We start from the raw sequence: 25,493 nt of genomic DNA, 5'->3' as shown, positions 1-25,493 counted from the left end.
CCCGGGCATACAACAGGAGCAAATAAACGTGACCAATAAACATAAGGCCGATAACAGAGTGACCAAATGGTCATTTCCTGGGCACACGGCGTGCCAGGCACTGCTCCAGACTCTCCAGTGCATTAGTATCTCACTGGCCTCTTTGAGGCATTGTTACTTTTGTTATTCCTATCTAACAGACTAGGAAACGGAGGTACAAAGCCCCACGCTGAAGAGAGACAATGTCAAAAAGCCATTTAAGGGCATGGAGGGGGTCCCGGAAGGCTTCCTGGAGGAGGGGGTGGGTGGGCTGGAGCCACAACGGGCCTGCTGCCTCTTTGGACAAATATTGCATGATTCCTCTTACACGAAATATCTGGAATAAGCAAATCATAGTGTGAGTAAGCAGAGTAGATAGAGGTCACTGGGGGATGAGGGGAGGGGAAGGAGGAAGTGTGTCATGAGTTCAGGCTCTGTGGGTGTTAGAAAGGTTTTGGTAACGGGTAGTGCTCATGCTAGCACAACAGTGTACATTTACACTCACAGGAGGCCGCTGAACTACACACTCAAAAATGGTCACAATGGCTAAATTCTACCCAACAGATTTTAAGAAAAACAAACAGATCTTTCTTTCCCTTCGCTGCCTCCCTCCCCAGGCACGTGTCTCTGCAAAGACAGCAGGGGCGGGAGAAGCCTCCGGAACCCCCCATGATGTCCTCAGCCACGACCAGCTCACCCTTGCATGGGGGACGAACCGGGGCCATCCCCAGTTCACAAGTCATTAGATAAACCCACATGTCCATCTGTCCTGTCTACAAAAGAGACCGCGAGTGGCACTGGACCCCACCCCGTTCATTCAGCACCCACCAGAGTCTTCCGTGACTCAGCTCTGCCCCTCCCTGCTGGGCGACCGTGAATAAATCATTGACCTTCTATGGGCCTCGGTTTCCCCATCCGTAAACCGTGCGTAAGGACAGTGCCCACCGTGCAGGGTGATTGTGAGGGTGAAATGAGCGCACCCAGGTACCGAGTGTAGAACAGTCTGGTGGGCACAGGGAGAGGGGGTTGGGAAGGCCAGCCCGGCATGAAATGTCCCTTCCTCCTGCCCAGGCGGCTGCCCCACCCCCAGCCACAGTGGGGGCTGGACTTCGCCCTGCTTTTGGTCAGCAGAATAACTGTTTTTCAGTAGCATCAGATCTGAGGCATATGGTCCAAGCAGCTGATTAGATATGGGAGCTGGAGAAGCTCATGGCCTTTTGCCTAACATTACTGAGTCTGTACCCCACCCCCAGCCCACCCCCAAGGTCAGAGATCCAAAGGTTGTGGCCCTGGACACAGAGATTGTGAGAGGCTACCAGAGTGATACCTCCTGGATGCCATTCCCTGTCCTCCCACCAAACAGATCTCGGTCCCTCTCCTCCAGCTGAAGAGACAGTCAATCAGGAAGGCTGCCTGGAGGAGGTATCTACCTCTTGGCTGAGGTTTGTTAGGAAAAGAAGGGAGAACATTCTTGGCAGAAGACACAGCTTGGGCAAAGGCTGGGGGATCTTAAAGGACAGCCTGCCTAAATGTCCCTCTTAAAAAATAAACGATATACAAAAACAACCCAGACTGGTGTCTGTCCGCACAAAGGAAGGGTGCTCGGCAAGAAAAGGGCGCAACTACTAACACATGCCCTAACATGGAGAACCTCAAAAGTAGCACCCTAAGGGGGAAAAGCTAGATGCAAAAAGATACACCGATTCTATTTAATTCCATTTATACTACATTCTGGAAAAGGTAAAACTGTCGGGACAGAAGTCAGAGCAGGGGTTGCCAGGGGCTGAGGGTGGAGGGAGACAACTGACTGCAAAGGGTCATCAAGGAACTGTCTGGGGGGATGAGAGTGTCACTTGTCCTGCCTGGAGTTGTCAGTCAAGTGAGAGGCACACACCTAACAAAACCCATCGCACTGGACACTGACGTAAGAAGGATGAACGAACATGTGATGAGCCATGAAGACACGAAGCAAGTGTAAGAGATGGGACACAAAAGACCACAGATTGCCTGAGTCCATTTCCATGAAATGTTCATCGATAGAGAGCAGACAAGCAGTTGTCAGGGGCGGGGGTGGGGAGGGACGGCTAAAGGGTACAGGGCTGCTTTAATGGGGGCCAAAATCAGAGGTGGGGACAGCTGCACAACTCCAGAGTTAATCCCCTAAACACCACCAGATTGTTCAAATGGGTGAATTCTATGGTATATGAATTTTATCTTTATAAAAGTCATTGTGTTTAAATTATTACACATCAACAGGCCTACAATATAGAATATTTTTCCACTGCCCTCAGAAACTTCTCTCAACAAAAAAAAAAAGAAAGAAACTTCTCTCAAGCCCTTTGCAGCTGGTCTGTTTCCTGTCTTCTTTTGCTCAAATTACTGTCTCTAAGATTCATCCTTTTGTTGCTACGTAGTCTCCATTGTATGAAAGGGCCAAGTGAGCTGACAGACATTTGTGCAGCTTCCAGTTTGCAGCTATAATGAACAACGTTGCCAAGAAAAGCTCATCAAACTGCACACTTAAAATATGTACATTTTATTGCAAATGAGATATACCTCAGTAGAGCTGATTTAAAGCATACACACTGGCAATGCAAGGGTAGCTCAGTGTTGGAATTCTTGCTTGCATGTCGGAGACTGAGGTTCGATTCCTAAGAGTCTGCACGTGCCAAAAAAAAAAAGTCTTCCTTTGTTGGCGAAGAGGTTTTGGAGTGCAGGGGTGGTTCAGTGGTAGAATGCTTGCCTTCCATGCAGGAAATCTGGGTTCGATTCCTGGACCATGCACCCACCCCCCTAAATAAATAAATAAATAAATAAATAAAACACATACACACAACTATAAAGCACACACACACACATTCACATTCACAACTACAAAGCACCACATGTCAGCAAGCTGTATTTACAACTATGGAATAACCTCTAGGATATTTCAGGTTAAAAAAAAGAGAGGAAAGGGTATGGATTATTACTTTAAAAATACAATGTAATCACGTTGAGCAAAAGAGGGAGACACACAGGAATACAAGCTGCACGCACCCAGTTGTGTGCAGCTCTAGAACAGGCACGGTTAGGGTGCGGCAATATAGGTAAGAAAGTGGACTTAAATTGGGATGCGGGAAGTGGGTGGGCGGGGGCCAGGGGGCTCCTGGGAAGTTTCTGTTTCCAGATCAGGAAGCTGATTACATGGGGCTTACTTCGTTCCTGTGCAACGAGTATGCTTTTCTATACATACCCTATACTTCAAATAGGATGTTTTTGAAACCATAATGTAAACTTTTAAGAGATTAACTGCAAATTAAAACAAGATACCTCCTGCAACCCCATTGTTCTAGTTTGCTAACTGCCAGAATGCAATATACCAAAAACAGAATGGCTTTTAAAAAGGGGAATTTAATAAGTTGCTAGTTTACAGTTCTAAGGCCAAGAAAATGTCCCAGTTAAAACAAGTCTATAGACATGTCCAATTTAAGGCATCCGTGGAAAGATACCTTGGTTCAAGAAGGCGAACGAAGTTCAATGTTTCTCTCTCAGCTGGAAGCGCACATGGCAAACATGGTGGCGCCTGCCGGCATTCACGTGGCTCTACCAAAAGGGCTCTCTCCAAAACGTTTCCTCTTTTAAAGGATTCCAGCAAGCAACTCCACCTTCAGTAGGTGGAGACACACCTCCACGGAAATCATCTAATTAAAAGTTACCACCCACAACTGGGTGGGTCAGATCTTCATGGAAACAATCAAAATGCTTCCACCCAGCAATACTGAATGAGGATCAAAGGGCATGGCTTTTCTGGGGTCCACCACAGATTCAGATCAGCACACCCATTATTACGATATTCTTAGAAGAACTGAAAGCAGGGACTTGCATGGACATCTGCACACTGCAGCAGAATTCATCATTTGCAGTGGATGCAGGTGGCCTAAGGGTACATCGTCTGATGAACCAAAGGGGAACCGTGGTATACACACACAGTGGAATACTGAGTGGCTGCAAGAAGGAAGGGAGTTGCGAAGCATGCTGTCAGGTGAATGAACCTTGAGGACATTATGTTGAATGAAAGAAGCCAGAAAGAAGAGACAAATTTTGTAAGACTTCACTAACATGGACTAACTATAATGTACAAACTCTGAGACATGAATTCAAGAGCATAGATTACCAGGGGCTGGAACGTGGGCAGAGATTGGGCAACTGGTAATTAAGGAGTACAGAATGCTTAATAAAGTTTATTGTAAAGGTTCCCAGATTGTGAGCTCTTACAGCAGTCACATCTATTCCGAGTCGCAACTGTTATTTCTAAATCCTGAGATGCTGAGCTCTTTGTGTATAACCTGGCCGTTCCCTGGAACTTCGGGTCTGTGTGACCCCTGAGACTCAGAATGAGAGTTCTGCAGCTCTGAATGTCAGCATTACTCCATACAGCAACTGTTTCAGATGCTGAGACAGAGATCAGACTTCAGTCAGAAATATGAATGAAGCTGATCGGGTTAGGACTAAGATAAATCACAATACAGGATAAAGGATGATATTGACTGCATTTTAAAACTTCAACTTCTGGGTCAGATCAAAGGAAGGGATATTTATTTCGTACAAAATTTATGTTTTCTTAGCATACTGTCTAACTTAATATGTATGGTCAATTTATTCAAGCAACATAATTACATGGAACCTTGAATAGGGAACGGGATCTTATTACTTTGCATAGGTTAATGTAATACCCTGAAGCATCCATGAGTATTCCGGCCAGGAAATAAAACAGTATTTGCAAAGGCCCCTTGAGGGACTAGGGGAAAATGTGAAAATAGCAAAATTCCCTACCTGGGGAATTCCTGATATTCTCACAAGCATTAGGGATTCCCAATTTCATAAGCCAAGCCTCAGTTTTAGGGCTTGCCCTCATGAAACTTATCCCTGCAAAGTAGAAGTGAAGCCTACTTATTATTATGCCTAAAAGAAATACCAAAGAACCTTTTTTTGCTGCTCACGTGTGGCTTCTCTCTTTAAGCCAGTTCTGCAAATAAATTCACTGCTCTGCCCCACATGACTCCCAGAGGTAAATGTCACTGGCAATGAGGGACAGGACCTCCCAGGGATGAGCCTGGCCCTGGCATCGTGGGATTGAGAAAGCCTTCTTGACCCAAAGGGGGAAAAGAAATTAACAAAATAGAGTTTCAGTGGCTAAGAGATTTCAAATAGAAGAAAGAGGGTTTTCTGGAGGTTCTTATTATGCATTATAAAGATATTCCTTTTTAGTTTATCGTGTATTCGAATAGCTAGAAGGAAATAGCTGACACTGTTAAACTGTAATCCAGTAGCTTTGATTCTTGAAGACGACTGTGCAACTATATAGTGTTTATGATGGGACACTGTGATTGTGAAAACCCAGTGACTGACACTCCCTTTACCCAGTGTATGGGCAGATGAGTAAGAAAATAAAGACAAAAGAATAAATAATAGGGGGGATAAGGGGGTTGGGGTGTTTTGGGTGTTATTTTTTATTCTTTGAAGTAATGAAAGTGTTCTAAAATTGATTGTGGTACTGACTGCACAACAATATGATGATACTGTGAGCCACTGACTGTATACTTTAGATGGTATGGGAAAATATCTCAACAAAATTGTATTTAAAAAAAAAACAAGATACCATTTCCCAACGACAGACAAAAATTAAGACACATGGGAAAACTGAGGGCTGGCACAGAGGTAGGGTAAGGGGGCACCATGCCCTGCAGGAAGAGGCTCACTGCAGGGTGAGGGGTGCTCCACTAAGGCGCTGAGGGTGTGGCATAGCTGATCTCTGCAGGTCCCCGCTCACACCTGACATGGAGCAACGGCTTCCCAGCACGGCCTGCCCCCCCTTCGTGCCACCTGGGATGACCGAGACAGAAGTTTCACAGAAGGACACTCACGGTTTCTGGCATGATGTGACTTCAGTTGCACTAGCCAACCTCCTAATCTGTTATTCTCTTCTACTTTTCAAACACTAGCCCCCACTCACCCCAGTGACTTCCCAACCCACTAACTGAGCACACCCCACAGTCTGAAAACTCTGCCCCTACAGAAATTGCCAGGTGGGTGCAAAGGGGCTGCAAAAGAATTATCATTGGTCCCTCAAAAACATAAACACAGAATTACTACAACAGTGAACAAAATGGGCAAAAAGACCATCCTTTCTAAAGAAGCCCGTTTCCCATCATGGTCTATCCACTCTTTTATTTTCTTGATACCTATATCTGAAATTCTTATGTATTTGTTTATAAGTTTCCCTTTCTGCTGCCAGGGATTCAGTCATAATGGACAGAGCTCAAGCAGCCACCTTGGGCCAAGAGACAGCCTTGAGAATGGATGCCATATGCAAAGGATGGTGGGGAAGAAAAATAGAAGAGAGGATCTCCTGTGACTACATTGAGCCACCCCACTAGCCCTGGCTAGACAAATCATCAGAGAAATGCCCATTAAATCCATGAGATTCACAGACCGAATGACTAATACAAAACAAATGGCAATACAAAACACTGGCAAGGATGTGGAGCAACCACAACGCACACACACTGCTGGTGGAAGTACAAGTTGTACAATCACTTTGGCCTGGGTGCTAAGAGTTTGCACTCTCCTGTAGGAAAGTTACAAAAATCTTAACCATGGGAGCTGAGCACATAGTATATGTCCTGTCAAATCTGTATTTCTGAAAGCGAGGAGACTCACCAGGAGGCCACTGGGCAACCTAGGTGGGAGGAGGGGACCGGGGGACCCCTCCCAAAGGGGCTCTGACCCTGCTGCCACAGCGAGCCCCTCCTGGCCCCCTCAACCTTCTGCCCCTTCTCCATCTACTAGCAGTGACTTGACACAACTTTCTGTGCCTCAGTTTCCTCATCTATAAATGAGGATTAAAACAGGCTCTTCCTCAACAGTGATTAATCGCTGGTCCCCCTGATAGGATGTAATGAGATGGCACTCACCTATGGGTCTTCCTTCCCAGCCACATAACCTTAGGCTAATCATCAGAGAAACAGCAGACAAACCCGAGTGAGGAGTCCTCTACAAAACAGCTGCACGGTTCTCCTCCAAACCAGGAACAAGGAAAGTTTCAGAAACTGCCCCAGCCCAGAGGAGCCTAAAGGGCCATGACAACCAAAGGTAAGGTGGGCCCCAGGATGGGGTCTGGGGCATTGAGGAATGCTATGGAAAGCTGACTAGGCCAGGGACTTTGGTCAAGAATTACATGTCAATAGTGGTTCATTCACGGTAACTGCTGGTGTGATAGGATGTATGGACCCTAGAAAAGCTATGTTTTAATCCTAATCCCGTTTTATAATGGCAGCTGTTTCTTTTAAACCCTATTCAGTACCATATATTTGAAACCATAACTAGATCATCTCCCTGGAGATGTGACTCAATCAAGAGTGGTTGTTAAACTGGATTAGGTGGAGATGTGTCTCCACCCATTCGGGTGGTCTTGATTAGTTTATTGAAATCCTTTTGGAGAAAGTTACAGATTCAGAGAGAGCAGCGAATGCTGTAGCACCATGAAGCAGAGAGTCTATCAGCCAGAGACCTTTGGAAATGAAGAAGGAAAATGTCTCCCAGGGAGCTTCATGAAACAGGAAGCCAGGAGAGAAAGCTAGCAAGTGACGCCTTGTTCGCCATGTGCCCCTTCCAGCTGAGATGAGAGAGAAGCCCTGACTGTGTTTGCCATGTGCCTTCTCACTTGAGAGAGAAACCCTGAACGTCATGTCATCGGCCTTCTTGAACCAAGGTATCTTTCTCTGGATACCTTTGCCTGGACATTTCTGTAGACTTGTTTTAATTGGGACATTTTCTCAGCCTTGTAACTGTAAACTAGCAACTTATTAAATCCCCTTTTACAAAGCCATTCCATTCCTGGTATATTGCATCCCGGCAGCTAGCAAACTAGAACCGTAACAAAGAGACCACAGCAAGGCAAGACGTTACTTCTGGAGGACGCTGGGTGCGTGGTGTATGAGAACTCTCTGTACTGGCTCTGCAGTTTTTCTGTAAATCTGAAACTGTTCAAAAAAATAAAGTTTATTTAGAAAAACTAGGGCCAGTCCCGTAAGGCAAGGTGGGGGTCAAACCAGTGACAAGCTGAGTTATATCACAGCTGGAGGGAAAAGAAAAAAGGTTCACCGCATTTATGTTGATCTCCAGAACATTAAAGCAGCTGAAAAAGTACTGAAACGTAGATGTATTAAAACTTTTTAAATACCTAGGTTTAAATATTTGATTTATACCCAAACCAGAATGTACTCTAACTTCACTCTCCTGCTTTGAATGGAAGCAAACTCCTTGTGTGAGTGTCCCGAGGCTGCTGCAAGAAATGACCACCAATGCAGAGGCTTAAACACCCCGGCACGGTTCCGGGGTCTGGAAGGTGAGATGGGCCTCGCTGGCCTAAGATATAGGTGTGGCAGGACTGCATTCCTTCCGGAAGCTCCAGGACAACCCGTGGTCCTGCCTGTTGTGTCTTCTAAGGGCCGCCCCATCCCTCGGCCCAGGGTCCCCATCCCTCGGCCAGGGGCCCCGCATCATTCTGACTGCTGCTTCGCCATTGCGTGGCCTCCTCTGACCCGGGTCCCCCCACCACCTCCCTTTTACGAGGCCCCTGTGGTGACACTGGGCCCACGTGGACAACCCATCACCACCTCCCCGTCTCAACAGCCCTGACCTGATTGCACCTGCAAGTCCCTTTAGCCAGATGAAGTCTCAGATTCACAGGTCTGGAGATTCAGAGGTAGCACCTTAAGGGGCTGTTATTCCGTCTACCCACCCATGCCGAGATGCAGAGGGGTGTCTCCCACACAGCCCCCTCCACACCCACATGTCCCAGCTCTGGGCAGGGTGGCATGCCCCCCACACCCATTCCCCACCCTTCCCCAGGCAGAGGTCTGCCTGGCCCCCATGCAGGCATCCACCCAGCACATTGATGGAGCTGGAGGAGAGCAGACAGGGTGGGCCTGGGTCCCACCCATGAGAGGACCAACTGCCCTCTTTTAAGTCAGACTGCACGCCCAGATGGTGCAAGGCACCCCACCTCTGTGAACCCTTTTATATGTGCAGCCTGAACTGCCCAAAGAGAAACACCTGCATGGGTGGCCTGCCGGGCAGGATACACTCCAGGTGGCTCCTTTCAAGTGGCACAGTGGCGGGGGCCTTTGTTTCAGCAACCAGGACCTAGAGAGCAGGGGCTGCAGGCGCCGGCCGCACCTCCTGACTATAAGAGCAAAGAAAACTCCGCTTGACGGGGTGTCAGCAACACATCTGAGTGGTGCCCTAAATAAGGTTCATCCTCACCCCTAAAGGAGGGAAAACCCAGGTGCCACCCATGGATGGCAGGGCGCCATGAAGATATTGTGGGCATGTGAAGAGCCCTAGAAGGCTACTAGCCCCTCTCGGGGCAGTCTCAGAGCCCGGGGTCTTGCCAAGCGGACCTCAAGAGCCGGCAGGAATCCCACTAACAGGCCCCAAAACACAAACATACCCAAGATGTAAATATACCCAATGGAATCAAAACAGGGACTCCCACAGATACTTGTGCAGCGATTTCATCATGGACTATTCACAACAGCTACAAGGCTCTGGAAGCAACTCAAGTGTCTGGTAACTGATGATGGATAAATACAGCGTCGTCCACCAGACAATGGGACATTATTCAGCCATCAAAAGAAACAAGGTTTAGGCACCTGCTCCAGCACGGGTGAGCCTCTAAAGCATCACGCTCAGTGAAAGATGCCAGCACAAGAGGACAAATACTGTGTGATCCCACTTACATGAAATATCTAAAATCCATAAATTCAGAATCAGAAAGCAGGTGAGAGGCTGCCAGGGGCTGGGGGCAGGGGATATGGGGAGTGACTGCTCAACAACAGGGTTTCTGCTCCAAGTGATGAAAAACATCTAGAAATAAGGGTGCTGGTCGCTCAACACTGTGAATGCACTTAACAGCACTGACTTACGTGCTTAAAAATGGTTAAAATGGGTGGGCCACGGTGGTTCAGCAGGCAGAGTTCTCACATGCCATGCCGGAGACCTGGGTTCCATTCCCAGTGCCTGCCCATGCAAAAAAAAACAAAAACAAAAATGGTTAAAATGGCAAATTTTAGTTTATGTGTATTTTACCACAATAAAAAAAGGGGGGAAAATTTTTTTAGAAAGAAAAAAAAAAAGCCAGCCAGGGGTTAGAGCAAGCAGAGGGCCTGGAGTCCTCGAGACACTTCCCAGGAAACAGAAACACTGGGACCCAGGCCTAGTGCTGACCGCCAGGCACAGCCCCTCGGCCTCCTGGAAGGGCCCGAGCAGTAAGGGGTGCAGGCCTGGGGACTTCAGGACATCTGAGCAGATTCCCTGTTCAGAAGCCCGTCACCACGCTCTGGAATGATCTTGACCACAGCCACGTGGCAGATGCCTGGGGGTTCCCTGCGTTGTTTTGCTGTAGTTTGGTGTGTCTGTTGGAGCCGTGGCTTGCAAAGTGGGGCCCGGGGCCGGCCACATCAGCCTCACCTGGGAACCTGACCGAAATGGACATTCTCAGGCCCCTTCTCAGACTTGCAGACCCAGCCCCTCACAGGGTTGTGAGCCCAGCTCTCTGCTTCCCCCCAGGTGGCCGACACACGATGGCATTCGAGAACCACCGCTGCAGAGATGCCAATGCAGGAAATGACGTCAGGCTGCGCTCCTGAACCACCTGGGAAGAGGAATGAACGAATGCTGTGTTCTCCTGTGTTACTATAGGACAGAGATCACAAACTCAGATGCCTGTAAGCTGCAAATTCTGTGAAGCCACTGAGGGGTACCTGAGCACTCCATTACTCTCTTCTGATTTTGATGTATGTTTGAATGTTTCATAATAACCAGCTTTTTTAAATCACTTAAAACATCTACCCACCTGATCCCCAAATTAAACAACAGCAAAAAACACAGACCAGGTCTTCTGTCTTCAAGACAACTCTATAAGCCGTCAGCCCACGCGTCCGATCTGGCCAGCAGGTACCTTCTGGACCACATGGTATTTTCAAAATAATGGAATGGATCAACATGATGGTAAAACTATAACTAAATGACAGATTTCTGGCTTCTTTAGAGGAACGGAGAGATGTACCAGCCTTGGGCCTGCACCCCGCAGAGCTGAGCCACGGCTGCCCCTTGGACAGGGGGTGTGCTCCACGTTGCCACAGACCCTGCCTCCCCGTCGCCTCACGCTGGGCTGCTTCGCTCACTTACGTTGCCCGCATGGCCCTTGCAGGCATCTGAGTCTGCGATCCCTGTCCTACGGTAACACGGAATGAGAACACAGCATTCATTCATTCATTCATTCCAACCTGACCCAAGCATCTAATACGCTCAAAGTTGGTGCTTAGTGCCATGAGGGGCAGAGTCAACCAGATAGAGCCTCTGCCCTTGGAAAGCCGCGCCTGAAGCGAGGAGAGAACATGACATTCACAAATGACTCAGATACACTGTAAGAAAAGCTCGGGGGCATCAGATGAACTTACTGACATGCGCTGGCAAGCACCTGGACCACTCCCACTGCTGGGGGACCTCTATATGTGCAATCACCCTGCAAGAGGCCGGGCAGTGTCTACTAAAGCAGCACTAGTACCACCCCACAACCCAGTAACCCCAGAAAGGAAAGCATGTGCCCACACCAGGACACCACGTAAGTGTCCCCAGTACCGAATTCATAAGGACCCCAAACTGGAAAGAAGCCGAGTGGTAATCAGCGCACACTAGGGTGTAATCACTTAGGAACACGACGTAGCAATGAGGAAGAACGGCCACATGCACCAAGGGTGAATCTCATAAACCTAATGTTGTGCGACATGAAAGGGCCTACTGTGTGGCTTCATTTTCAAAGAGCAAAAAAAGCAAGTCAACTCGCCTGTGCAGGTAGAGGCGAGGGTGATGGCTACCCTCTGTGAGGGAGCCGCTGGAGAGGGACAGACACAAGGGAGCTCGGGGGTGGGAGAGCTGCTGTTTCTTGATCTGCGTGCTGGGTGCTCACGTACACCTGACTGTGAACTTTCGGCATGCGGACCTAATGGAGATGACGTCTGGCTTTACTGGGTGCTCACTGTGGCCAGGCCGCGCTAACAAGTGTTTGGTGCACATGAGGCAGACACTGACCACTGCCCACCCAAAGGCCGTCTCTATCCCTTTCTCACCCCAAGCCCCACTGCTACAGAACGTTGGGTTGGTGCTAGTATTGGGTAGGAAGCCCTAAATCTCAGGGAAAATGGGCCTATACTCCAATCCCCTGTGACCTTGCTCTGGCCAAGCAGAAGGAAGGAGAAGTATATTGGCAGCTGCTGAGGAAACTCTTCTTCCAATAAAAGAGGGAGACCTGAGCAGATCCCTCTCATGCACCATGCTTCTCTCTGGTTTTGATTGATGTTGTAAGAAAGTGTGATGCCCAGTGCCAGGGCAGCCATAAGGAGGCCACGAGGGCAAAGCCCAGCAATTCACAGAGACACTGACCCATATACTGACATTTTGAATCCTGAACAAGTCTGAAAACACCTACCACTTCCAATCGCTTATTAAGCATGATGACAAATGTCTATTATACAAGCTGCCTAGAGGCAGGTTTTATGTTACTTACAGCCCAAAGGATACCACCTGAAACAATGCTTTCTTTCATTAAGCCCTAATAATTTTTTACATAAGCACTGATATCAGCATCATTTTACAGGCGAGGAGAACAAGACACGGAGATTTTAAACCATTCATTCAGATTAAGCCCAGCAGCGGCAGAGGGCCTTGAATTCAGTCCTGACCCCAGCACCTCTGCTCCACCCACTGTATCTACTGCCTTCGTGAAGCCTTGCTGCCATGAGTATCACAGGCAAGGGAGGGGACTGCTGGAAAGCACGTGCAGGCCTGATTCCATACCTCCAAGACCAATGAAGCACAATCTCATCTTCCAACTCCCAAATCAAGGCCTTCTCCTGACTCCAAACTCCATCTCCATGACGGGAACTACAGGCGTCCACCTGTCCATGTCTCTTGCAAGCACAGCCTCTGCCATGGCAGAGTTAAGCCCTGCTTTCCCAAGTAAGTCAGGTGGAATATAACTCTGCCTTCAAACTCCACAGTGTCCTCTCTGCAAATAATAAAGCCAGTTGTTCTCCAACAAGACATTAGTACTTTCTATTTTCAGAACAAGATTCAGCAAACTATGGTAGGTGGGCCAAATTCAGCCCGATGCCTGATTCTATCAGCCTATAACCATTTTTAAATGGTTGGAAAAATCAAAAGAACACTCTATCACATTCAAATGTCCACTCAAATTATGGACAATCAAATTCCAATGTCCATAAACCACGTTTTCCTGGCACCCAGCTATGCATTTATGCATTATCTGTGGCTGCTTCGGTACAGCAGCTTCAGAGCTCAGCAAGCCCAAGTGGCACCTGTCTGGCCTGCAAAGACGAAAATGTTTACTCCCTCACTTTACAGAGGACATTTGCTGATTCCAGTCCCAGACCATTCGGAAAGGGCCCCCCCTGCCACAGCAGCTTAGGGCGGCCTGGAGGAGGCTTCAGGGCTGACAGGGCCGTGGAGACCCAGGTTGTCCTCTGCTCACCCAGCTCTCCCTGTCTCCCCATCTGCCACCTGGAAATCTGAATGCTATGCCCTCCTCTACCCAGGGTGGTAGAGAGAATGAATGACCCAGAACATGGTCTGCTCTGAAGAAGGTACCCAGGTGTACATGCCACAGAGGACTGTTGCTAAACAAGCGTTCCTCGGCTACCAGCTGGCCCAAGTTCAAGAACAAATCCCAGGGCGTGCCGATGTCTTGTAATGTGGAGCACCGGTGGTCTGGGCATGTAGGAATCAGCAGCTCTGAGCTGCCTCCTTCAGAGGCTAGAGCTTTTTGCAAGAGGCCCAGGGTGTCGTCACTTCAATGTGACTCCAAAGGCCCTGTACCCTCGCTTCCCATCTACAAAGCCAACAGCCTGACCACCAGCAGGGGCCGACACCCACCCTCCTCTCAGATTAAACCCAACCAGGACTTTACAAACAGGTTTTCATCCCACACTCCCCAGCTGCCCTTCCTGCACAGGCCTCCCGATTCTGCTCTGATCTTTCCCCCTTGGAGAAGGGCTCTACTCTATCACGTTCCTCCCACTGGAAAGCTAAAAGCCCCCCACACTGCCCTTTGGCACATCCTGTTGCCTCTCCCCCAAAAAGACATCTGAAGTCTACTTACTTTTCTCCATTTCCACTGCCCCACGCTGGTCCTGGCCCCCACTCTCTATGCCTGGGAGGTACACCCCTGCTACTGCTCTCCCCACTTCCACCCTGGCCCCCCAACCATACCTCCTCTCCCCAGCAACCAGAGGGCTCTTAAGACCTGAGTCAGATCCAGGCTCTCCCCTGCCTGTAACCCTCTGACGGCCTCCTCCATGGAACTGGGGTGCCACAAGGCCCCTGCCCACCCCTCACCTCAGACTACCGGCCCCAATGTCCTGCTTCCTGGCCTCCATGCTGCCGGCTCCTGCCCCGGCCCCACCTGGAGTGCCGCTCCCACACAAAGTCCTTCCCGACAGCCACCAGCTGCTAGATGTCCACTCGACCTCCTCGTTCCCTTTGTGGCCCTGACCCTCTTGTGCATCTGTCTGTTAGTTGGCTTGTCCTTGGGCTGGCTGCTGCTCTTGCTGGAATGCCAGCTCCTATAAGCAGGACCTCGTCTGGGCTGTCTACAGCAGTGGCCTCCGGGCCTGGCATGCAATAGGAGCTCAGCCAAGGCAGGCTGAATGCCGGCCCCCTCCCATCCTGTCTGCGCCACTTGGGGGTGCATAAGCCCAGCTTCCCTGAGCTGCCCTGGCTGATTCTCCCCTGGAGTTGGTCCCAAGTGTAAAGTGGGGGGTGTCACTCAAGCCTGACCCTCTGGGGGTCAGGAGGCAAAGTGTTCACTCTCGTGCCTGCAGCAAGTGGATGTTGCTGATGCCTGCCCTGTCCTGCTGAGCCTTCACCTGGCCAGGTGAAGCAGACTCTCAGTGCTTTAATGGCCCCACTTGCAGGGGTCAACCAGGCCACCAGCTGAGGGCATCAGAAAAGGCGGAAATGCTGCAGAAAGCAAGGCTGTCTGGTTACAAAGTCCGTCCCGTTAGAGGGTTCAGAGGGCTGTCTCCACGCAGCTGTGCAGGGCAGAAGGAAACCAACCTCTCAGCTGGACCCCGGCCCTGGCCCCATCACCACGGGTCTGCTCCTCCACCCCCAAGGACAGATGATGGCCCCGACGTCTACGCTCTGCCATGCTTATCTACGCTCCGGGTGCATATCAGGGCTGGCGACGTCAGTCCCCAAGGGCGGCCACCTGCCCCCGCCTTTGGGTCACGCTGGGTTTGTCCTCAGCTGCTCTAGGCACGCCCTGGCCGAGACTTCCAGGAGCACCACAAGCAGCATCTCCCAGCAGGGCCCAGCACCGCGGGCACCAAGGGAGCTCCCTTCAGGGCAGGCAACTCACTGGGTGCCACCGCAGCCCTGTGGTGCCGATGCTGACGCCATCCCGCCTGGCGGGGGAGGTAGTTGCCCGAGGTCAAGACCATCTACAAAGTGGAAGCTGACGCCATCTCCTTACAGATGGGGAAACTGAGACCAGAGAGGTGGCTGCCCAAGGTCAAGACCATCTGCAAAGTGGGAGCTGACGCCATCTGCCTTACAGAAACCAAGGCCAGGGAGGTTGTTGCCCAAGGTCAAGACCATCTACAAAGTGGGAGCTGACGCCATCTGCCTTACAGATGGGGAAACCAAGGCCAGGGAGGTCATTGCCCGAGGTCAAGACCATCTGCAAAGTGGGAGCTGACGCCATCTGCCTTACAGAAACCAAGGCCAGAGAGGTGGTTGCCCAAGGTCAAGACCATCTATAAAGTGGGAACTGACGCCATCCGCCTTTCAGTTAGGGAAATTGAGGCCAGGGAGGTCGCTGTGCAAGGTCATGACAGTCTGTGAGTGGGAGCTGACGCCATCTGCTCTACGGATAGGGACATTGAGGCCAGGGAGGTCACGACCGTCTGCAAAGTGGAAGCTGATGCCATCTGCCTTATGAATGGGGCACAAGGTCATGACCATCTGTAAAGTGGAAGCTGACACCAGCTGCCTTATAGATGGGGAAACGGTGGCCAGGAAAGCGGCTACCCGAGGTCATGACAATCGATGAAGTGGACACTAAAATCATGCCACCTTACAGAGGGGGAAACTGAGGCTGGGAGAGGTAATGGGTCATCGGCCCAAGGCCTAGCTAGAAATTGGGCCCATTCTCTTAGCCCTACCCTGTGCTACCACATATACTGAAATAATCATTACAATAACAAATGATATTTTTTTCATCGTTTTCATTGTGCCCTTCCTTGATAATGCAGAAAGAGAAAGTGTTTTCACAGATGAGGAAATTGAAACAGGAGGTTTCCCAGGTGTGTGTCTCAGGGCCCCATGGCCACCACACTCCTCTCTTTATTCTTCCTTTGCCCAGGACCCCGTGTCTCCATGGCCTGTCTCGGAACTTCTTCTGTAAAGGGGTGGAATTACCAGCCACAGCACCCGCCCTCACCCAGGCCCCCTCCTGGCAGCTGCAGGCAACTGAACACGTTCCAGACAACACCTACACACTTCATATTTATGGATCATTTTGCCCTCAACCCAACAGCTCTGGGAGGAGAGGGCTGGCGTTACTCCCTATTCCAGATGAGAAAACTGAGGCATGGAGCAGCCCAGAAGCCCCGCTGCAATGAGGAGAAGCTGACTGAAGAAAGGGCTCCTTTAAAAGGGTGGCCACGCAGATCTTCCAAAAGGGAAAGAGGGCCTAGAAATCCAGATCTGGATGCAAACTCTGCCAATCTTTACATGCTGGCAACTTCCTTAATTTTTTTTTTTTAAATATCAGCAAGAGCCAAACGAAACTCCTCTCTAGCCAGGCCTGGGCATGTGGGCGGCCTTGCTTCCCCCAGCAGCTGCGTGACCTGGGGCCGGTACCTTAACCTCTCTGAGTTTCCTTGCCTCCACCCAGGAACAAGGACCACCGCACTTCATCATCTGGTTCATGCCAGCAGGAGTTGTCTGGGCAAGAACGAGCCCTGCTGAGCTCATCCATGCTGCTCTCGGGAGTGAACATCTGAGGCTGCTCTCTTGCCCTTTAGCTTGTGAGAGAGGAGAAAATCGGCTCGCTCTGCAGATGAGGAAATTGGCTCTCAGAAGAAAATCAGGTTCCCACAGAACCTGAATACTGGGGCCTGGATGTGAAGTCGGAGTTCCGTGTGTCCAATGTTGGGCAGGCACAAGTAGACACACACACACACACACACACACACACACATACACAAACTGCAGTGGGTTGAAGGGTGTCCCCTAACCTCTTGTTCCCCTAGAACTTCAGATGTAATCTTACTTGGAAACAGGGTCTCTGCAAATGTAATTAGGTAAGGCTCTCGAGACCACCCTAGAGTAGGGCAGGCCCTAAAGCCCGTGAGCTGTGTCCTTGTAAGAGGAAAGGACACGGTGATATGGGGAAGAAGGCCACGCAGAGACAAAGGTACAGACTGGAGGGATGCAGCTCTATGTCTAGGAACGCCAAGGAAAGCTTCCAGAAGGAACCAACCTTGACTGCCTTGGTTTCAGACTTCTGGTCTCCAGAACTCAGAGGGAATAAATAGCGAAGTCACCCGGTTTGTGCTCAGTTGTTACAGCAGCTGCTAGAAACTGATACCCACAAGTGCAGATGCCCACTGGGCCCCCACAGGCATCCCATCAGCAGAGGCCGGTTCCCGGACAGTGGGGCTGGGGTGGACAAGCTACACTCTTTCCTCCCTCAATCTCAGTGCTGCCGGCCCGCTCACAACTCCCTCCACAAAACCCCTCACTCATCAGGGCCAGAGATTTTAAAGGTGGATTCTTTTTAAAATCAAATTCACATAGTTGTAACAGCTAAATCATTCTAGAACTCTCATTTTAAAACAGCACCGTCCAGTGTTCATAGCAGGATTATTCACAGCAAATGGTAAAAACAACCCAAGGGGCCATTCACACAGATGAATGGGCAACAAATGTGGTCTCTCCACGTAATGGAATACTATGCAGCGGTAAGAGGGAAGGAAGTGCCGATGCCTGCTATGACACGGATGAACCTTGAAAACATTAGGCTCAGAGAAACAAGCCAGCCCCGAAAGTACTGTATGATTCCATGTACATGAAACATCTAGAAATAGCAAATACCTAGAGACAGAAAGTAAATCACCAGCTACCCAGGGCTGCAGGGAGGGGAACGGGGCATTAATGCTTAATAAATACATGGCCTCTGGGACAATGAAAAGGTTTTGGCAATGGACAGTGGTGACTGCAGCATGACCCTATAAATGGAACCAACGCCATCGAATTGTATACTCAAATATGGTTATAAAGGAAATTCTATGTTATATGTATTTTACCACTGTACATTAAAAAAAAAAAGCACCCATATACTCTTCACCCCATCTCTTTTTCCCACAGAAAATCCTTTCCACAGTTCGCCACTTCTTTTTCACTTTCTTCCCTGGGTGTGGTTCCCTCTTTTCCACTCCTCTCTGGTCCTGCCCTCATGGCTGAGCCCTGGGACCCACATCTGACTCAAATCCGTAGAGATGACAGCGTCCTCAAGTTCAACAATTTGGTACCAAGGTTTGACCATAGTTTTCACTCTTTGTGATGTACCCTTTCCTCCGGCATGTTGCTAGGTAAACTTTTGTTTTGCTTTTCCTTTCCTTTACTTTTAATGGTGGTAAGACATATAAAGTTTGCCATTTCAACCACTTTTAAGTGGACAATTTAGTGGTGTTAAGTACATTTGCCAGGCAGTGCCACCATTGCCACTCTCTAGATCCACAGCTTGGGCCAGAGAGGTTTTTGTGTTTTTTTAATTTTTATTGTGGTAACAAATACACAACAAAATTTTTCATGTTGACCGCTATCATGTGCATAACTCAGCAATATAATTACATTCACAGTATCGAGCCAATTTCACTGCCATCCACCACCATAACTGTTTCATCACCCCAAACAAACTCTGTGCTCTTTAAGCAATGACTCCAGTTTCCTCCCCCTGGTAACCTCTGGTCCTACGCTCTGATGCTGAGGATTTGCTAAGGCCATAATTTCCTGTAACTGGAACCATACACTACCTGCTCTTTTGTCTCTGACTTCTTTCACTTAGCGTAATGTTTTCAGGGATTTGTAGCAGGGATCAGCACTTTCCTCCTTTTCATAGCTGAATAATATTCCATCAGGTGGACAGACCATGTTTCGTTTATCTGTCCATCCGCTCATGCACACTTGGTTTGCTGCCATGGGCCAAAGATTTTTTTTTTTTTTACATGGGCAGGCACTGGGAATTGAACCTAGGTCCTCTGGCATGGCAGGCGAGCATTCTTGTCTGCTGAGCCACCGTGGCCTGCCCGGGCCAAAGATTTTGATGAAACCAAACCAGAGATCTGAGGCCCAGCCCCAATTTACTGTGTGATCCTTCATGGAGTCACTCAAGCTCTCTGAGCCTCAGATTTACACACACATACACACACGCACGCGCCACACATGTCCCATCAACATTACGGAAGGAATAAGGTCCAAACCCACGACCGAGAGATGCAAATCAAAACAGGGATTCAGCGGACCCCACTGGAACCACAGACATTCTAGAAGGCTCCATCATACCAAATGCTGGGTGATGTTTAGTTTGCTAAGGCTGACAGAATGCAATACACCAGAAATACAGAGGCTTTTATACAGGGGATTTTGTAGTTACAGATTTACTAATTTGGTAAGGCACCTGAAATGACATCTGCTGGGCACCATCACCTGAACCTAACTACTACAGGCTACAGAGACAGTAAATAGCAAAGCCCTCCTGGAGAGCAAATTTAGTGAAATTTGCTAGGCTTTCCCAGTGCCCTCTGACCCGGCAATTCCACATCCAGCGCATCCTGTGGAAACTCCCACGAACTACAAGGCGGCAGGCTCCAGGATATTCCCCATGGAGGCAGGAGGTGAACACAATCTAGGAATCTGCCCCTAAGGGAAAAAATAAAATGTGACAAACACAAACTAGGAGCTCCGGGTGGCAGCAGGACAGGGCCATGAGGAAAGCAGGCCTGGGACCACACTCCCGAGTGCCACGTCCAGGACACTGAGGTCCTCTCTGAAACACAAACAGTGCTGCTTGTGGGTGCTGGACCAGGCCAGGCTCGGCTCTAAGCCCTTGAGCCCATTCACTCAGAGTCTTCACCCCAACCCAAGGGAAAGTGTGGTCTTACCTGTTCTACAGGTGAGATACTGCAGCCTTGAGGCTCTTCTCAGCATGCTGCAGTGGCAGGATTTGAATCCCGGCCTGCCCCTCCCTCACCCCTGCTGCGTGTGCAGACTTCCAGCATGACATGTGGTGGAGGGACCCAGGTGGGGGCCAGTGTGAGGAAGGGTGGGGTCTGGGCATGATGAAGGGATGGAAGAGGCAGAAGGGAAACCAGCTGCCCTGACGCCTAGCTGCAGGGACCATGAACTCAACCCCTGAGCTGAAGAGGAGAAGGACAGGTGCCACTCACGACACCTGCACGTGAGCACTTATACAAGCCAGGCACCGTTCTAGGCCCTGGGGATCCGGCTGTGGACAGCCCCGCCCACAAGACTCTACAGACAAGCAGGCAAGTGCATGAGACATTTCAGATGGTAATGCTTGCTGTAAATGTAGAAAGAAAACGGGGAGCTGTGCAGACGTTGGAGTTGCGAGCCGAATGACAGAAGTTAAGTCAGGTGTCTTCTGAGGCGAGGACGTTCCAGGCAGAGGGAATAGCTAAGATGAAAGCTTGGAGGTAGGGTGGAGCTTGGCAGGCCCCAGGGGCAAAGAGAAGGCCTGAGCGGCTGCAGCTTAGAGAGGGGAGGGGAGGGCAGGAAGAGATGGAGGTGGGGACAAGGGTGGAGGCAAGGTGTTGTATCTGCTCTGCAGAGATGTGGGTGGCTTGGAGAGGGCACTGGCAAGGAGGGAGCATGACATCAGCTCTCCAAAACGAACAGTGGGAGTGAAAATGGCAGCAATGCCTGGAAAACAGTCTGGCACTGCCTTGAAAAGTCAAATGTCTACATGCCAGGACCCACCAGCTCCTACTTATAAACTAGTGGAATTCAGGCCGATGGATTCAGGGGCAGAGATACAAAAATGTTCAAAACCAGAACAGGATGCACTCACAACCTTCCCAAGCAGGATGGTGTTTTGGTTTGCTAAAGCTGCTGGAATGCAAAATACCAGAAATGGAATGGCTTTTAAAAGGGGAGTTTATGATGTTACAAGTTTACAGTTCTAAGGCTATAAAAATGTCCAAATTAAGGCATCCAGAGAAAGATACCTTGATTCAAGAAAGCTCAATGTGTCTGGAACACCTCTGTCAGCTAGGAAGGCGCATGACTGGCATCTGCTGGGATCTCTGGCTTCATATTTCCAACAGCTTCCCCAGGGACATTTTCTTTCTTCATCTCCAAAGGTCTCTGCCTGTTTCAGTTCTGTCATCTCTGACAGCTTTTTCCAAAATGATTCTCTCTTAAAAGACTCCAGTACCCCACCTTGAATAGGTAGAAATACATCTTCATGAAAATCACCTAATCAAAAGGTCCCACCCACAATTGGGTGGGTCACATCTTCATGGAAAGACCTTAATCAAAAAATCCTACCCTAAACAATTGGTCTGCTCCCATAAAATTGGATTAGGAAAAAGAACATGGCTTTTCTGGTATACATAACAGCACACAATAGCACAGACGTCTAGACCATGAGAGCCTCATGGAATATTACACAGCCATAAAAATGAGGGCTGCTTAGTGCAGCAACATGGATGAATCTCACAAACATAATGTGGAGCAAAAGAAGCCAGACAAAAAATAAATTACAGCCCTTAAAGTCCAGACACAGACACAGACAGAACCAAACTCCAGCGCTTTGGAATGCACATAGAGATGACAATACTCCAAAAGCAAAGCAGGCCAGGGGCATGGTTTCCTCAGCAGGGTTTCTTGGCAGGTGGACGAGGTTCTATATTTTTATCTGCTGGGTAGACAAGGTTTAGCTTTTATCTGGGTGGTGATTAATGGGTGCTCACTTAGTTATTCATTGATAACTAAGTGAGTACCCACTTAGTTACTGCACGTGTTTTCTGCACCTTCCATGAAGTGTGCAATATTTCACAATAAAAAGAAATCAAAGACTGAGTTAAAAACAATAAGCATGAGATTGCAGGTCAAAGCTGGGGTGCCTGGGGGCTGGCAGGAGGACACGTGGCAGCACAGGTGGACTTCCAGAGGCTCAAGAGGATGCAGACTGAAAGCCACCATGACCCACGGCCCTCTGCCAAGCCAGCAGCTCCCATGCTGACCTACAGCCTTAGTGCATGGCTCAAAGGGATGGGGTGGGGTGGGGAGGTGAAGTAGGGAGAAAAGCCCCTGCCAGCCCACTCGGTTGGTTATAAACCATCCCTGATAACAACAGCTAGGTTAAAAGGAACAACCTCAAGAAGTCTTGGCTACACATCCAAACAAAATCTCTAATTCAGAGACAGGGAGAGAAAGTAAGAGGCAACCTGGAGATGAAGTGGGGCCCCCGGGATCTTTCCAGCCCAGAAGTCAAGGTAGGCATGAGGTGGGGGGCCTGGGGGTGGACTCGGGCTGGCCCGAGCACCACCACACCGCAGAAGCTAGGGCACGGGCCAGGCTGGGGAAATTAGGGAGCAGGAAGAGGAGTGGCTGAGCTCAGCAGGACCGGGGTGCAGGCTGCCTCCTGTCCAGGGGGTTCCAAACCCACCCTGGAGTCCTGGCCTGCTGGGGGTGGGGTGTTGCCAGGCCAGGGAGGCAGCCGGACAGCCGGCCCAGCCAGGGGAATGTGCACTCATCCGAGTCACACCAGGAGGCCATTGCGTAAGAGGCTGTTGGGGAAAAACGTTCCCCCACGACGAAACAATCAGACAAATCCAAAGGAAGGGACATACTGCCAAACAAGGCCCGGCCCCACTTCACAAATACCAAAGCCCTGAAAGACCCAATTAAAATGTTTTTAAAAGACTGGGGGACCAGTGAGAGTAAATGAGGTGAAGGAGACGAGACGGCCAAACGTAGTACGTCACCCCAGATTTAAAAAATCAGAATAAAGAGCTCCTATACATGGTGTTACTTATCCAGTACGGGGTGTTGGATTGAAGAACCAATGGTCGTGAACTTTCCCAAGCATGGCCACAGTATGGGGTCGTAGGGGACAGCTGTGCTCTTGCTGCACACACGCTGGACGCTCCCAGGGTGAGAGACCCCAGAGTCCACAAGAAACCCTCCAAAGCTCAGCAACCAGAAAGAAAGAGGGCACCGCAGCCAAGTCAGGCAACTGGTGGCAACTGGTGGTGCAGTGGAGAGGCCTGGGGAGCTCACGGGATTATTCTCGCCATTTTTTTGCAGAGTAAAAAACTCAGGGTGGAAAAAGAACATGTTTGGTTGCTTTATGGATTGTTTTCTGAGACTGAAAGTTCCCTTACGGGAATAGCAGAAGAAGTGATGACACAGTCACAGCAGGGGCCACTCAGGGCCATATCGATGGTCAATTAGAGCTGCTCAGGGACAGGAAGGTTTACACAAGAGAGGGCCGAGCCAGGAAGCAGGGTGCCGCAGAGTGTGCATTGTACAACCTGATTCGGGTGAAATTATGACAAAATAATCCCTTTATATGGTTGCATCTCTGCAACAGCAGCAAACTGCTTGGTGACAGCTGCCCGGCTATTCTGAGAGCTCTAATGTATCAATTCCCTGCCTTCACAACAGCCCAGCCCACAAGATATTTTTATTAATCCCGTTTTAGAGATGAGAAAATAAGGCACAGAGAGGTTGCATAACTTGCCCGAGTGTGTACAGTTGATAAGAGGCAGAGTCAGGATTCAAGTTTGGGGTGGCCACACACTTGGGACCACCTACATTCCTAAACACTGAGACCCTGAAATCGGGTGGAGAGAAGGGGGACAGATTTGAGATTGCAGATCTGACCTCTGACAGTGATGCCGTGAGCCAGACTTTGAAGTGCCAACTTTCAGCTCCCCATGCTCCAGCCTGCCCCACGCTTCTACTCAGCAGGGAGGGTACATGTGTGGGCACTAGGGCACACTGCCAGCTCAGCTAGGAGTTTCCCTGAGGCCCTGGATCCTGGCTGGCCTGGGGATACCACCTCACACACCCGAAGTGGGAGCTAGAAGGATTTGCCCCCAGAGTTTGCAGCATGGGGCAGCAGATTGGCAGCATCGTATCAGGGACTGTGGCTGAAATTTGTGCTGGAGCACATAGAGGACTATACCCTCTGGATGATTCCAGACCAACTGCTCCACCTCTTACCCGAGAATATTCTGAAAAAGGCCACAGAGCCCCAACAGGTCCCGCCATGTGCTCACCCCGGAAGTCTCCCCAATCTAGAGTGGACAAAGCCTGAACTCTGGCATGCCCCAGTCCTGACATCACTCCCAGTTAATTTAAAAACATCTATTCCCAGGCTGGCTGTCAGGATGTAGGCAGACAGGGGTGCAGGCAGAACCCCGGGGACTTTGAGCCTGAAGGATGCTAGCTAACAGCGTCTTACTGCACCTGCCGGGCCCCTTCCAATCTTGCTGTACTGACCTTTCGGCCTCCACCCAGTATCCCACTTTCTCTGTTAGCCTGAAATGACAAACTGCCCTGCCACCATTCACTGCTAACCAGCTTGGTGACCTTGAGTAAACCCCCACCTCCTCTGCGTTGTTGTTTCCTCAAGGAGAAAATAAAAGATGGAACTGAGTGATATCCAAGCCCCAACCCCAGAGCTAACAATCTCAGAGATTATAAACCATCCCTGATAACAACAATTAGCGCAAAAGGAACCACCTCAAGAAATCTTGGCTACACAGCCAAACAAAATAATCTCTAATTCTATAGTAGAGACAGGGAGAGACAATAAGAGGTAACCTGGAGATGAGGTGGGGAAGTTATTTGGGGGCAAAGGGGCCCATTACCATTTTTGCTGCCCATCACCCTTTCTGCCTCCTGCTAAAAGCTTCTTGGATTCCCTTTACCCAACCATCTCAACCCCACTTCAGTCCTGCTGGTTTGAGGGAGAATTTCCCCGCCCAGCGCTAAGGCTGGGCATGTGGGTGACCAAAGCCTGACCAATCAGAGCAGGCCATGTCCCAAATCACAGTGATTGGCTCAAGGCTGAGCACATGACCCAAGTCCAGCCAATCAGAGCCAAGGAGCATTCCCGCCACAACCCTTAAATCAAAGCCTGGAAGGTTCATTTTGTAGATCTCATGGGAAAGCCGCAGCAGCCTGTCTCCCCATGCCCCCGACGTGCTGCATATGGCATTCATTTCACGTGCCCCAGAAATTGCTGGCAAATGGGGCAGGCCTGCACTCAGCTTGGCCCGGCTCCCCATCACAGGACCAGGGAGGAGGAC

At 49.8% G+C, this 25,493-nt stretch overlaps 1 protein-coding gene across 4 annotated transcripts in view; it reads right to left on the bottom strand.

The window, feature by feature from the left end:
• Positions 1-25,493, bottom strand: part of SCARB1 (scavenger receptor class B member 1) — a 76,515-nt gene that overhangs the window by 37,479 nt on the left and 13,543 nt on the right. The window contains exon 1 of one of the 4 annotated variants that reach the window (XM_077159572.1): positions 2,575-2,593. The exons of the other annotated variants lie outside the window; for them this stretch is intronic. The gene's annotated coding sequence lies outside the window, so the exon portion shown is untranslated. Of the gene's footprint in view, positions 1-2,574; positions 2,594-25,493 lie in introns of those variants that run through there. 4 annotated transcript variants of the gene reach the window in all.

Source organism: Tamandua tetradactyla, chromosome 5 (genome assembly GCF_023851605.1).
Source record: "Tamandua tetradactyla isolate mTamTet1 chromosome 5, mTamTet1.pri, whole genome shotgun sequence".
Taxonomy (NCBI): Eukaryota; Metazoa; Chordata; class Mammalia; order Pilosa; family Myrmecophagidae; genus Tamandua; species Tamandua tetradactyla.
Note: the sequence above shows the minus strand (reverse complement) of the source record. Positions and strands in the feature narration are given on the sequence as shown.